The sequence below is a fragment of the Augochlora pura genome, chromosome 4 (assembly GCF_028453695.1).
Source record: "Augochlora pura isolate Apur16 chromosome 4, APUR_v2.2.1, whole genome shotgun sequence".
NCBI lineage: Eukaryota > Metazoa > Arthropoda > Insecta > Hymenoptera > Halictidae > Augochlora > Augochlora pura.
Genome location: NC_135775.1, coordinates 15,195,191 through 15,207,579, shown reverse-complemented (window position 1 = coordinate 15,207,579; position 12,389 = coordinate 15,195,191).

Below are 12,389 nucleotides of genomic sequence, written 5' to 3'. Positions count from 1 at the left end.
ATAATACTGTAAGCAACTTTTTGCAACTATAATTTAATTTTATTCACATCATCAGTAACAAATAAATACATAATATATTATATCGTTTATTAATTTTATAAACAGTATCATATTCAACGCATAACATAACATGTACTCGACAGCATGGATACAAACATTGTTGACAAAACCCGGCGTCGGTGAAATAATTGTCGAAGACCTAACCGTGTGGGCGAAATAATTATCGGAGATCTAACCGTGTCGGCGTTATGATTGTCGACGAATGAATTCTGTTGACGAAATGCGGTGTCAATGAAAATCGTGTCGGCGAAGTCGTTCCGGTGAAATGTTTGTCGGTGATTTAATCGGGTCCCTTCAAAACAAACGGCGCATACCGTCGCAGCCTATTTGCAGTGTAAATGACTAAATAACGTTTCGGCGCGAGCAGCTTTTTCTGTGTTTGAAGTGACGCGTTCTATGAATTTTACCGGCTTTTGCGAACGCGTAGACTTTTTGGTCGGTTCGTTGGAAGTGTGTCTCTCTTGGATAATTGGTCGCTTATTGCTTAGAACCGCTGTGGAAATTGCGAGATTCAAGAGTAATATTGTAATCGATAGAGCGACGCGGCAGCCATTTTGTACGGCATCGCTCATAATATTGTCCCCACCTTAGAGCTTTCGCAATTCACTCTCTTATTGACGTTTTATCGGAAGCGAAAAATAATGGTAAAAATCAAACATTTGCTACGAAAAGATCGTCGATAGAAAATTGATTTTTATTCGCATGAAAGGTAGCATACGAAAAATAATAAGTAAAATAGTAGAATGAACTTTTATATATTATGGGTTTGGTTTATGGTTATGGATAATCATCATGGATGAAACTAGCAAGAATTTTAACCCTTTCGTTACGGGTGCCGACTATAATTGGCATATGATATTATTTAAATATAATATAGATAACATAATAGAATAAAATAAAATACAATACAATATAGATATAATATAATACAATATAAAATATAGATAACATAATAGAATACAATACAATACGATACAATATAATATTGTGAATAACCCGTTTCGTGGAGTCACTCCAGCGGAGCGGATTGCCGTGACGAAAGAGTTAACTCCTTGCACTATAACAACGACTCGAACTCGTGACGAACATTTCGTACATAATCTAATAAATATGACTGTCATTCGTTTCTACTAAAATTTGAATTTTCTGTAACTAAAATCCTGAAATGAAAGCAAATGAAGACAGTCAAGAAATAAAGATCCTCCTCTTTCATCGAGTAAATTATTAATGACGAAAAAGTGCTAATGAACGCAGTTCTGAAAGAAGTCGTAGCAGCACAAAGGTCTAATAGCGATTCATTCTTTTAGAACAGTGCATAATCTATTTTAATAATAGCCTAATTGTTAAGTGTCATCGCAAGTGTAAATTGCGAGAGAACGAGCTGAGACATCGAGATATTAATTTTACACGAAAGAGTTAATTCATAATTCATCGTCCAACGGGAACACTTTTCTCGCTAGATGGCTTCGGCTTCAGCTACGCCAGTCGTGTTAATTTAATCAAATTGTAATTCAATTATGTAACTCGATTAAGTGATACATATGTTTGGGTTCATTTTGATCGCGAGTGTAATTGGAATACAATGTATTAAATTACAGTTACTAATTACACGGTTAGTCAGTATTATTGTTTACTTTATCGAACAAGGCATATTATATAATGTAGTATATTAAAAAAAATGTAATATGTCATATTCAATAAATAGAAAGTTGACTCCACAGTAATCAATTTTACTATTTCAAATATCAATTTTAGTTGTTCATAAATAAAAATTATTTTCATCAATTGTGACAGCTATCTGTGATGAATTAACATTCTCGTTATCGATAATTGTTATTCATAACAAACAGCAAATTTCATTATCTGTATTGATTATCTATAATGAAAACTATTTTTATCATTTACAATGATTGTTGATAACCGAAATCATTCTAAGCAAAATTTACAGGTTCTACTTTAACTTCTTTTCATTTTGGTCATAACAATTATGATCACTACGTTGCGTATTATAGTTTTCATTTCGCAAAAACTAATTTCTGGCATTTTAAAGTTAAATTTTGATAACTTCTGTATTAATTTTTAGAATCAATTTGATGCTTTCGATCGTAGAATTTTACATCGTTGTTTGTCAATTTTAGGACATTTGAAGATTATTAAATGATTTTGAGAACTGATATTACCTTAAATTACATCATGGTATACATCTATGGTTTCAGTCACGCTAAACAGTTTCATTTTCCAGCCGATAAACTCGACATATGCTCAATTATGATATTATTTACTGCGTTTGTAATTGATCAAACAAACAATTACAATGTCCTCAATTCGATGGTATTACAATACGACAAACGGTGGTGCTCGAAACTCAATTCAGCTTTTCATAAACCAAACAATATCAAACAATACAGACGTGGCTTCTTAACCTCTTCAGGAATATATTTTCATAGTAGGGAACAATCTATTTAATTGTTTCTTCTTTATTTATCATCCATCTCATTTTATTCCATAAGATTTTTTCGATAATCACTGAGGAATTTTGTAGTGAATAGTTTTCCAACTCATTGCCTTTACACTTAGAATAATTATAATTTTGAAAAAACTAAACGTACACATACGTGACAGCATCCCTGATGATGTTACAGTACAATTAACAGTTTTATTAAGAACTTATCTATTTTCGAAATATTTCAAATGCGCAAGCATTGTGTTTTACTGTATGTACACGTCCTCAGATTAAAAAGTATCATAATAATAGACTAAAGAAGAAACAACTAAAAAAATGAAACAAAAATTTTCTAACTCACTTGTTTCTGCAAACTATTTAAAACGCGAATTCCAGGCTGCTCGCCGCCGTTGGGGTGTTAATTGGTCGGCGCGCGAAAACTGCAATTCAGCGAGAAAGCAAAAGTTACGATTCGCAAAGTGAGAGAAACAATTTGTCGGGATATGACTTTCTAAACGTTTTAACGATAACAGCGACGTTTATTACGTGTTTCCACGGGCATATAGTAAATTCGACAGAACGGCTTTGCATTTTTCTGCCGGGAGCAGAGCGGCCCGACGCGGCTCTGTCCCCGTTCAGACTCATCTTCCCAGCCGGAATTTTCGTGAACGGGGTCAATGTTTCGCAGCGGTGAGAACTGGATCGAATGTTGTTCCCGGGAGTGCTGGCAAACCGCCCAGAAACGTATTATGCCCCGTTGACCGAGGATCCGCGACATTAGTACGGCCCTGCCGGCGAAACATCCGCAGTCTAGACATAGTTAATGGAAACGCTGCCTCTACTCGCCTTATCGTTGCTTTCTTATTTAATTTATCGAGTTTTCACATGTCAGATGTCCGATTTTTAACGCGTCAGGATTTTTGTCCAACGAATTCGATTAATTTACGATTACATTTTATTTTTGGCTAACGAATTTGTATGTGCTTGGATGGGAGTTTCGGTATGTCAATTCTCAACATCCGTCACTTCGGGAACGGTTAAAAACGGCGCCCGATGATTAATGTGTGATACATATATTTTAAAACTTAGTAACGATATAATGAAGAGACGCGTGAATATAATGTTATTGCCGGTGGTACAAAAAGTCGTGTTGGTCGACACGTTGTCGAAGTATAGTATTCAGTCGTACTTTGTAATTGGTAATGATCTTCGCTCGCTCCCTTTCGGGCCTTTTATTTGTTAGCTGGTAGGAAGCTGGAAGGAGAGGTGGCAGAGGAAGTGGAAAGTGAAAATGGAATAGCAAGGGAGCATGAAAAATCTGGACACGGGATATGGTTGAGCCATGCTGTCTGAAGGTTACGGATTTAATTGTTTTATGGACTTAGACGTACTCCTCGCTAGAACGGTCGAGGAACCGAGCCCGGACCCATAAAATGGTTGGACTATGTTGTGTCCAAACAGAATTACAAATGTTTCAATTTCGTTGTAGCAGGAACTATATTTTTTGGTTGTTTATATATGAAGTTATTGGCGTCATTTTTAATATGTCAAGTAACAAAGACGTTTAATTAATTGGATTAAAACTAGGAAATTCTTATTCTAAAAAATATTACTTCTGTAATAATATTATTACTACATTAACCTCTTGCACTATAATAACGAGACAGACTCGTGATAAAGATCTCATGCAAGATATACTAAATTAATAAATTTAACGGAACTAAAATGATCTGGTCCTATTGAGGACAGTATTAAGGACAAATAAGGGCTAATCAACTCAGTGTCGAATGAGTCGTAGCGCATGGGGTTAATATTCACCGATAAGTCTTCAACTTAATACAATATTCAGCGAAGATAAAGAATAATATAAAATATTTGAAGCAATGGATCGCAATAAATAGTTATATTTATAACTATGACAAACAAAATACTTGTTGTTACAACAATGGGTGATGAGATGCTGGTTATAATTCGTCAGTCCACCAAAAAAAGTAAATAAGAAGAAACCTAACCACCAAATAAGAAGGTACCTAAACTATCAAAATATCATAAAATGACTAAACAAAATTAAAAAAGTTAAACAAAATAATTGAATTTTAATATTAATTCTTTAATTCGTTAAGAACCATAAAAGTTTCATAAAATTACAGTATTTTATTGGATTAATTAATATTTAATTGCAAAACAAAGTTAAACGACATCGATTACTTTTTCAACATTCTTACCTCCTGCGAATCTTAACAAAGTTAAAAATCATAATGAATTACCGTAAAAATTAATTGCAAATACTTCGATTCAAAATAGTTCTGTCTCTCGCATTTGGCTGACGCGGCGCATTTATAATAGCGCAATTATAATACACATTATAAATTATATAAACAAAATAAATTTCGTAAATAAATTATGTTACATTTTTCTAAAAACCTGAACTGATTTCCATGAGTCAAATTTTCACAAAATCACAGACGCGTGACTCCAGCCGACAAATCGTTCGGGTTAATAGACGTACACAACACCGATTCGCTTCTGTGCCGTCCTATTGTAGCCTCAATCCAGACCAATGCATTGTTATTTTAGACCAACGACAAGGTTGGAGTCACTTAATGCAATTAGGAGTCGTAAGCGATAGAATTGGAAACGTACGAATTGGTCGAGTAACTCTGGTGTCAAAGGGTGCGAATCTGTTGGGACTCGCGAGATACGCGGATGCGTTTCGAATCATTGTAATTCGAAAGCGTTTCATTCGCGGCGGAAACGTTAAAATGCGGCGAGACACGCGGGAGACCGGTAATAGGCAAGCGACATAAAGCCAGACAAATATCGGCGTCGGTCGTAAAGTTTCGGGGGAACGCAACGTGACGCCGATCCGCGCCGATCCGCGCGATGATCGTTCACGTAGAAACGGAACACGCATCCATAGACTCATCAATCTACGTCGGTCGGCGTCATACCGTCGTTTCGATTTGCGGCAGCCACTTGGTGCCGATCCCTCATTGGTTTTGACAGTGCAAAAAGGACGTCGACGGAGTTATGCACGGCCGACGCGAACAAGATTCACCGGCCGCAGCGAACCCTTATAACTACCGATCACGGAACGGGGGGGATTCAGTTACGAAAAATTACTCGATGGCTACTCGGCTCGGTGTCACTTTGAACTGCCTGTCGTCAAATGGACAACTTGCCGATCGTCGCGCGCCGGACAGTTTGATCGACTAACTGCTGTCGTTAGGTTGCTCTCTGCATTTTTATTGGGATTTTAGAGCCCCGGACTATCTGTTGTTTCGCGTGTTTACCCATTTCGTGGGTCGGAATTGCGAAAGAGATTGGTTTTGCATTTTGTACACTATACAGGAGATCCAAGTGCTGTGTTTGATATAACTACTAAACGATTTCTTTAAGAAAAAATTGTTGAATATACGTTTTATGTGATGGTTAGAAAGGATTAGTCTCGCCTCTTATATAAACAGTTTTATTGTTAAAACTTGGTAGATCGTTTAGAAGTCAAAGTTATGTAAGGTTATGTCATGCACAACACTGTTGGCTATAATAGTATACATACTCTTTGCCAATCTAATTTATACGAATTATATAAATTGACGATTCATTTCATCAGTCGATTAAATCGAACGCCGATTTTTCACCGATTAATCCTTTTAATTAGCGTTTGACGAGCGATTTGGAAAATTAATTAAATAAATCGCTAATTTTTCGTTGATTAAGTTCATCGATCATTTATCATTGATTATATAAAAATTTAGAATCGATGAAAGCCTAAATTCGACTGCACCGCGTATCAGTAATTAGTCAATTGCAGATGTTAAGCAAATACGTATTTTAGAAAAATTAACTAAGCAAATGAAACTTTTGTTCTTTTGCATATTTTGCATCTTTTGTATAGAAGTTGTATATTCTGCATATTAGAAGTATACATCAAATTTATTTACAAATTATCACGCAGATTGTCAGAATTATTTTAAACTCGTCATTAAGGAGTAAAATATTTGAATTTTGCGGTGCTATTTTCTATGACATGCTCGTAACATAGCATTTGCGGCAAGGAAACAATGTAAAGAATTTTGGAATTACTGCCGACAGAATACCCAGATGATGTTGCAGGATGTAATTCGGGTCAATTTAAATATGCTCCAATTACATTGCGTGATGTTAAAAGGTCATTTCCTGCGTTTAAACTAATTTGTTCCGATAAAAGGCATCAATCTCCAATTGAGAATTTCGAAAAAATATTGTAATTTACTGTCACTTAAGTTATGCACGAAAATATAATATAGACTCTAGCGTTACGTAATATATGTATATGTATATACGAGTAGTACTTATAGTACACAGTGTGATAATTAATTGTTAAGACTGTCGGCATATCTCAGGAAGTAATGGCAACATCTGTTTTTGAACGAAACCCGAACATCTYTCYTCCACTTTTGTTATCTWAAGGTTAWSGAAATGCAAGATTTTTCMAAAAATATTAAGCYTTTGAAAAGGGTGACYCATGAGATGACTCGAAGAAACTTTCTTTCAGCGAAAATATTTTCTGTGACTTTGAGAGCGACTTATTRACGAGAMGCACGRTACTMGTTWKMWAACKAGTWCCGTGCKTCTCGTYAATAAGTCGCTCTCAAAGTCACAGAAAATATTTTCGCTGAAAGAAAGTTTCTTCGAGTCATCTCATGGGTCACCCTTTTCAAAGGCTTAATATTTTGGAAAAATCTTGCATTTCGATAACCTTAAGATAACAAAAGTGGAGGAAAGTTGTTCTGGTTTCGTTCAAAAACAGATGTCGTACTATACATAATACTATTATAGTATATACGAATACATACACTACATAATATTAGAATATATTAGGTTTTGTGCATAATTTCAATAACAGTAAACTACAACATTTTTTTCGAAATTCTCAATTGAAAATTCATGTTTTTTATCGGAACAAATTAGTTTGAACTCAGAGATTTCATAGATTTGTTCCTAGTCTGACTCTTTGCTATAGTGTAACGACGACATAAATGTTAGATCATAATTATTGATGATAAGCAGGTGAACTCCTATTATTCGAACTCCTTGGAGACGCAAACCAATTTGTTTGTTAACTGTTTATTCGAATGGTGTCCTACTGTGCTAATTTTTTAAGTCAAAACGTCACAAAATTCCGTAAAATTAAAACGATTCATTTAGTTACAAGATTGAGAAATTGTACAATATTAACTATCTTTTCAATATGCTGTTAAAAAAAAAGTGCAGAGAGTGTCTACCTTAATTGAGAATGTGGTCGTGTATAGTTCCAGGATATTACAAAATGTAGAATATTGTTAGACATAAGAAACGAACTCGATTTTGGAGATCGGCCTTATATGGTTAACAAATACACCAGTGTTTGGCAAAGTTTCTACTCCGATTCCTTTCGAAAACAAAGCTTCGTACAGAATCGAATTTATTCGGAACTTTCTATTTGTCTTTCTGTTCGGAATCATTCCCTTTTTGATTGCACAGTATACGACACCGCGTTCACTATGTTTGGGTTATGTTTTTGTGCGGCATCGTGCGGGTTACATTTTTAAATATCATTGTTCAAATTTCTTGCATTTGTAGAATTCTACATATTTTACAAAACCATTCGCACACGCTTTCAGGAACCAATTGTGTACCAAAGTCGAGGACCCACTGTATAAAACCCTTTGCACGCACCCTTTGCCTTAGAGTCACCACTAAAATTGTTACAATACGTTCCAAAATAATTTTTATATTATGACAAACTAGATTTCAAAAATTATTAAAAGTATAGCTGTCGTTGCATGAGTTACAAGATTCAATTTCATATGCATAAAATACATTTTGCCATATAAGATGGAAATGCTATATGTCAGAAATGTTATTTTAGAATTACAATTAAAATGGCTTCGAGTGCAAAGGGTTATCACTTTACCGACCGGTCATTCGGCCATAAACATTCTTATATTGTTATATTATTAGTATTAAACAATATTTATTTTATTTATTTTATTAATCGCGAAAGGTATTTAATATTTATAAAATTCTATAATAATAGCTCGGTAATAGATAGCAAATTATTGGTCGCCGTGACAACCGATTCACAGGCAAGCAGTAGGGGTGAAAACCCGATTTATAGGCTACCGGTCGGTAAAGCGTTAATATGAAATGTTTCTTCCTATAGAATTCGTCAGCGCGAACACCGTGAGAAGTGAGAACGTTCGAAGGAACACGGAAAAAAGGTTTACGGTTACTTCGAGTTCCATGGACCGTGAAGATCGCTAGCTGGCGAACGTCGTATTTGCTTAGCGAGTCTACACGACAATAAAAACTTTGGATGCGGCGGAGTTAGGGGAGGGGGGGGGGGGGGGGGAGGTAGACTGCTTGGAGCATGATAACCGGCCGCGTTATCCGACCACAAATGGTTTCTTGTTAGAAAGGGGTAATAGGAGACAGTGTTTCCTATTAAAGTTACAGTACAACGTACCATCCGGTGGAAAGTTCGCGACGTAATTGTAACAACTTGCCGGTATAATAATGAGTTTCCTGGGCGACGTAATTTGCGTCTTAACTGCAGTCCGCGTTTCAAGCAAACGTCAAATATTTGTCTAATACATCACCGATCGTCCCCAATTATCGACGCCGATTCCACTTAGGATCGTTCCGCGAATAAAGTCGCGAGCAAACCGACACTTTCTATCATCAGCTGACGAATCTTATTTAGCAGCTGGATTTTTACGCGTCCGAGACAAATAGTAGCAAGTCAAACCCTCGAAGGCTTATTTTACACATTAGTTCAAGTTTAATTACTTAATTGTAACGTTTATAAAAGCAACAAGATTTTGTGTAATTTTTCATAATTTTTTCTCTGAGATATGAATATGCTGATACCTCAGATAATTTCGTAAAGCGCGAATCGATTAATTTATCAATACTTACGAAATTTTAATAGAGTTCAACAGTACAGATTTGTGAACATAGCAAAAAGGTCGATGTTTTGTTAATGTTCTGTTGAATAAATCGTTTAAATTTGTGCAAGTACATAGAATTCTAAAATGTGACGATAGAATTAAGACAATATTGTGAAATTAAAAAATCGTTTGACGCCTTTCATTTCTGAAAGAACTAATTTAACGATCTCGGGAAAATAAAGAGTTAGTTTCGTGTTCCGAGCCCTGCAGGGAATTAATTTAAGGAGCTGCGAAGAGAAAGAGGTTAGAGCGGGTGGAAACAGTCAACAAATGGACAATGGGAAAGTAATTTCTTTCCAAGAATTTTCCAATACATGAATTCGTTAATACATCTGTTATTATATAAGTATGGTTATGTAAAGTATTAAGTGAGTAAGTAAGATATAATATATTATATAAGGTACAATTTAATTACTTCATCAAAGTTTATACAATTTTTATACAATTTAACAATGCAGATTTGCGAACAGAATGGAATGCTTCATATGTTTAATATTGTTTCTTCGTAATTTTGTTTTTAATAAATTAATTAAAATGGGAAAAACATAGAATTACTTTTCGTTATGTCACATTATTATTTTCTTTTATTTCTGGGCAAACTGATTTGACGATAATAAAGAAATTAAAGTTTGAGTTTCCCGTTTTTCGTCCTTGAGGGAATTAATTTAAGGATTCAGGATGGTAGGAAGATAAATTTGTGGCAGAGAATGTTTAACAAATGGACGAGGGGAAGAGAAATAAAGCAATCTCTTGAATCCCCTTGGTTATGCTCGGATTCTCCCGAGGTTTGCTTATTACTAAATGATGGTATACGTTCGTTACCACGAGAAGTAGAGATCCAATACATTGGATTATCCACGATACCGCCGTAGCGGCACTTGTCCGTTGCCTAATTACCTCTCTTTGGTCATTAGTGGACGTCGTGGATTAGTTGCGCTACCAGATACGTTCCTGTTTTGTAATTTGCTTCTAATCGTTCGACTAACGCAGTAATCTCGAATTAAAGAGATACCGGTATTACTATACATATGTATATACCGTCGTAATATAGGTTAAACATTTTTCAAAAAAGGATTCACGATTCGTAAAACTCAATCATAGCTTGAGCCTTGTACGCGAGGATGCAATTTGTTTATATCGCGAGCTGTAGCACGCAGCGCTCGAAAATCAGTTCGCTGATAAAATTAATTTGTCCGGCATCACGGAACGAGTCGGGTGAAAATGTTAACGAATTTCATAGAATGTTGCGATATTCGATCGGAAATGAATTAATTGCCACGTGCCACTGTTTCGTTATGAAAACGCATTAAAAACGGATAACCAAGTTCTGGCAATTTTCTCGTCCCGTCGATTCACACACAGAAATTCAATGCTTCGTTGGAAGCTGAAACGCTTTTGTTACGGACCGCGGAGGTGTTGGTAAACTCACTTTCGTGTCGTTTCTAGACGGAAGTAAACTTTTTTCTAGTCGTTATCTTTATAAACTTAAATTCACGAACTTGAGAATTATCGTGGTTCTTCCATAAGTTCCTGCGATTTTAATTACGTTTTCAATTTCTGGCATAATGATTGTCTGATAGTTTTGTCTCGTGCATAATTCGATAACTTTCATTTTCTTCTACTGTGCGATCGTTTACTTATTCGTTTCGTGTTAGTAATAAAATTATTAATTTTTAGTTTAAATGTTTATTATTGACTTGATACTCTATAAGTTAAGAAAAATAATTATTTTAGAATGAGTGTGTCAATTACTGTATCTTCTCTGATTATTGTGTTTCCACAATAATTTTACTTAAATTTAAAAACGACATTAATGAATGAAATCTGTCATTTTTAAATAAAATGCAGAAATTAATTTAAAACATTTTTAATAATAATTTCATTCCTTGATCTTGTCGAAACAATTAAGAAACACATTACAAATAAAAATGAAATAGATATAAAATTGATGCTCTTCAAAATAAAAGAAAATAATTATATTCATAAAATTCGACCAAATTACAATTAAACAACGATATAATCGACTTCTTCCATAATAATTTAATATGCGAAATTGAAACCGCACGAACCAATCCATTAAATTCTCATTAATTTGTTTACGTAATTAAAATATAAAGAAACGATAACGTGAAGAATCTGTATAAAGATTTTTTGAGCGAACAGTTATGGTTTAATGAAATTATTTGCACTAAAATTCAATATACATGCAATTGTTACGATTTCAGAGTGGGTAACAATAAGTATACTAATTATAAAAATAATATAAAATAAAACGATCATAAAACAAAACATAATATAAAACGATCTTTAAACGATTTGGTTTGATGAAGACAAGTAAAGATACGACAGGTACATGAAACAGCAATATTGAAGAGTAAAGTGAAACCTGACTAAAATCAATTTCGAATAAAACGTTCTTTCACTTGTTGGATTTTTAATAGGTTATTTGTTTTTCCCAGAATAAACAGACGACTATTTTTCGTTCCCTGGTTGAAATATTAAAAAATGTAAAAAACTTGCTGCTCCTGCTGGCACTGTTATATTTTTCCGCGTTTATGTTTGATTTCACCATGGTCGATAACTAAAACTTTTTCTGATTGTAAAAAAGAATTTTTTTTCATTCCAAAACAACTTTATGCTTTTCCCGTGCGTGCGAGGAGCCTATTTCTATTTTTTAAATATGAAAATTATATATATTTCATTTTAGTGACTAAAAAGTTATTAAAAATAGTACATGCAAAATAATGTTATACAATATGATCTCTAAATCAATCTTGATTAATTGCTACGAATTTTGAAGGCTTATTATTTGATAAAAAGTATTGCAAAACGGTAAAAAATTTTCTGATCTTTATTTTTTTTAATGAGGCTTTATACATTTATGCAGTCTTATTAACACAAAATAGATAACA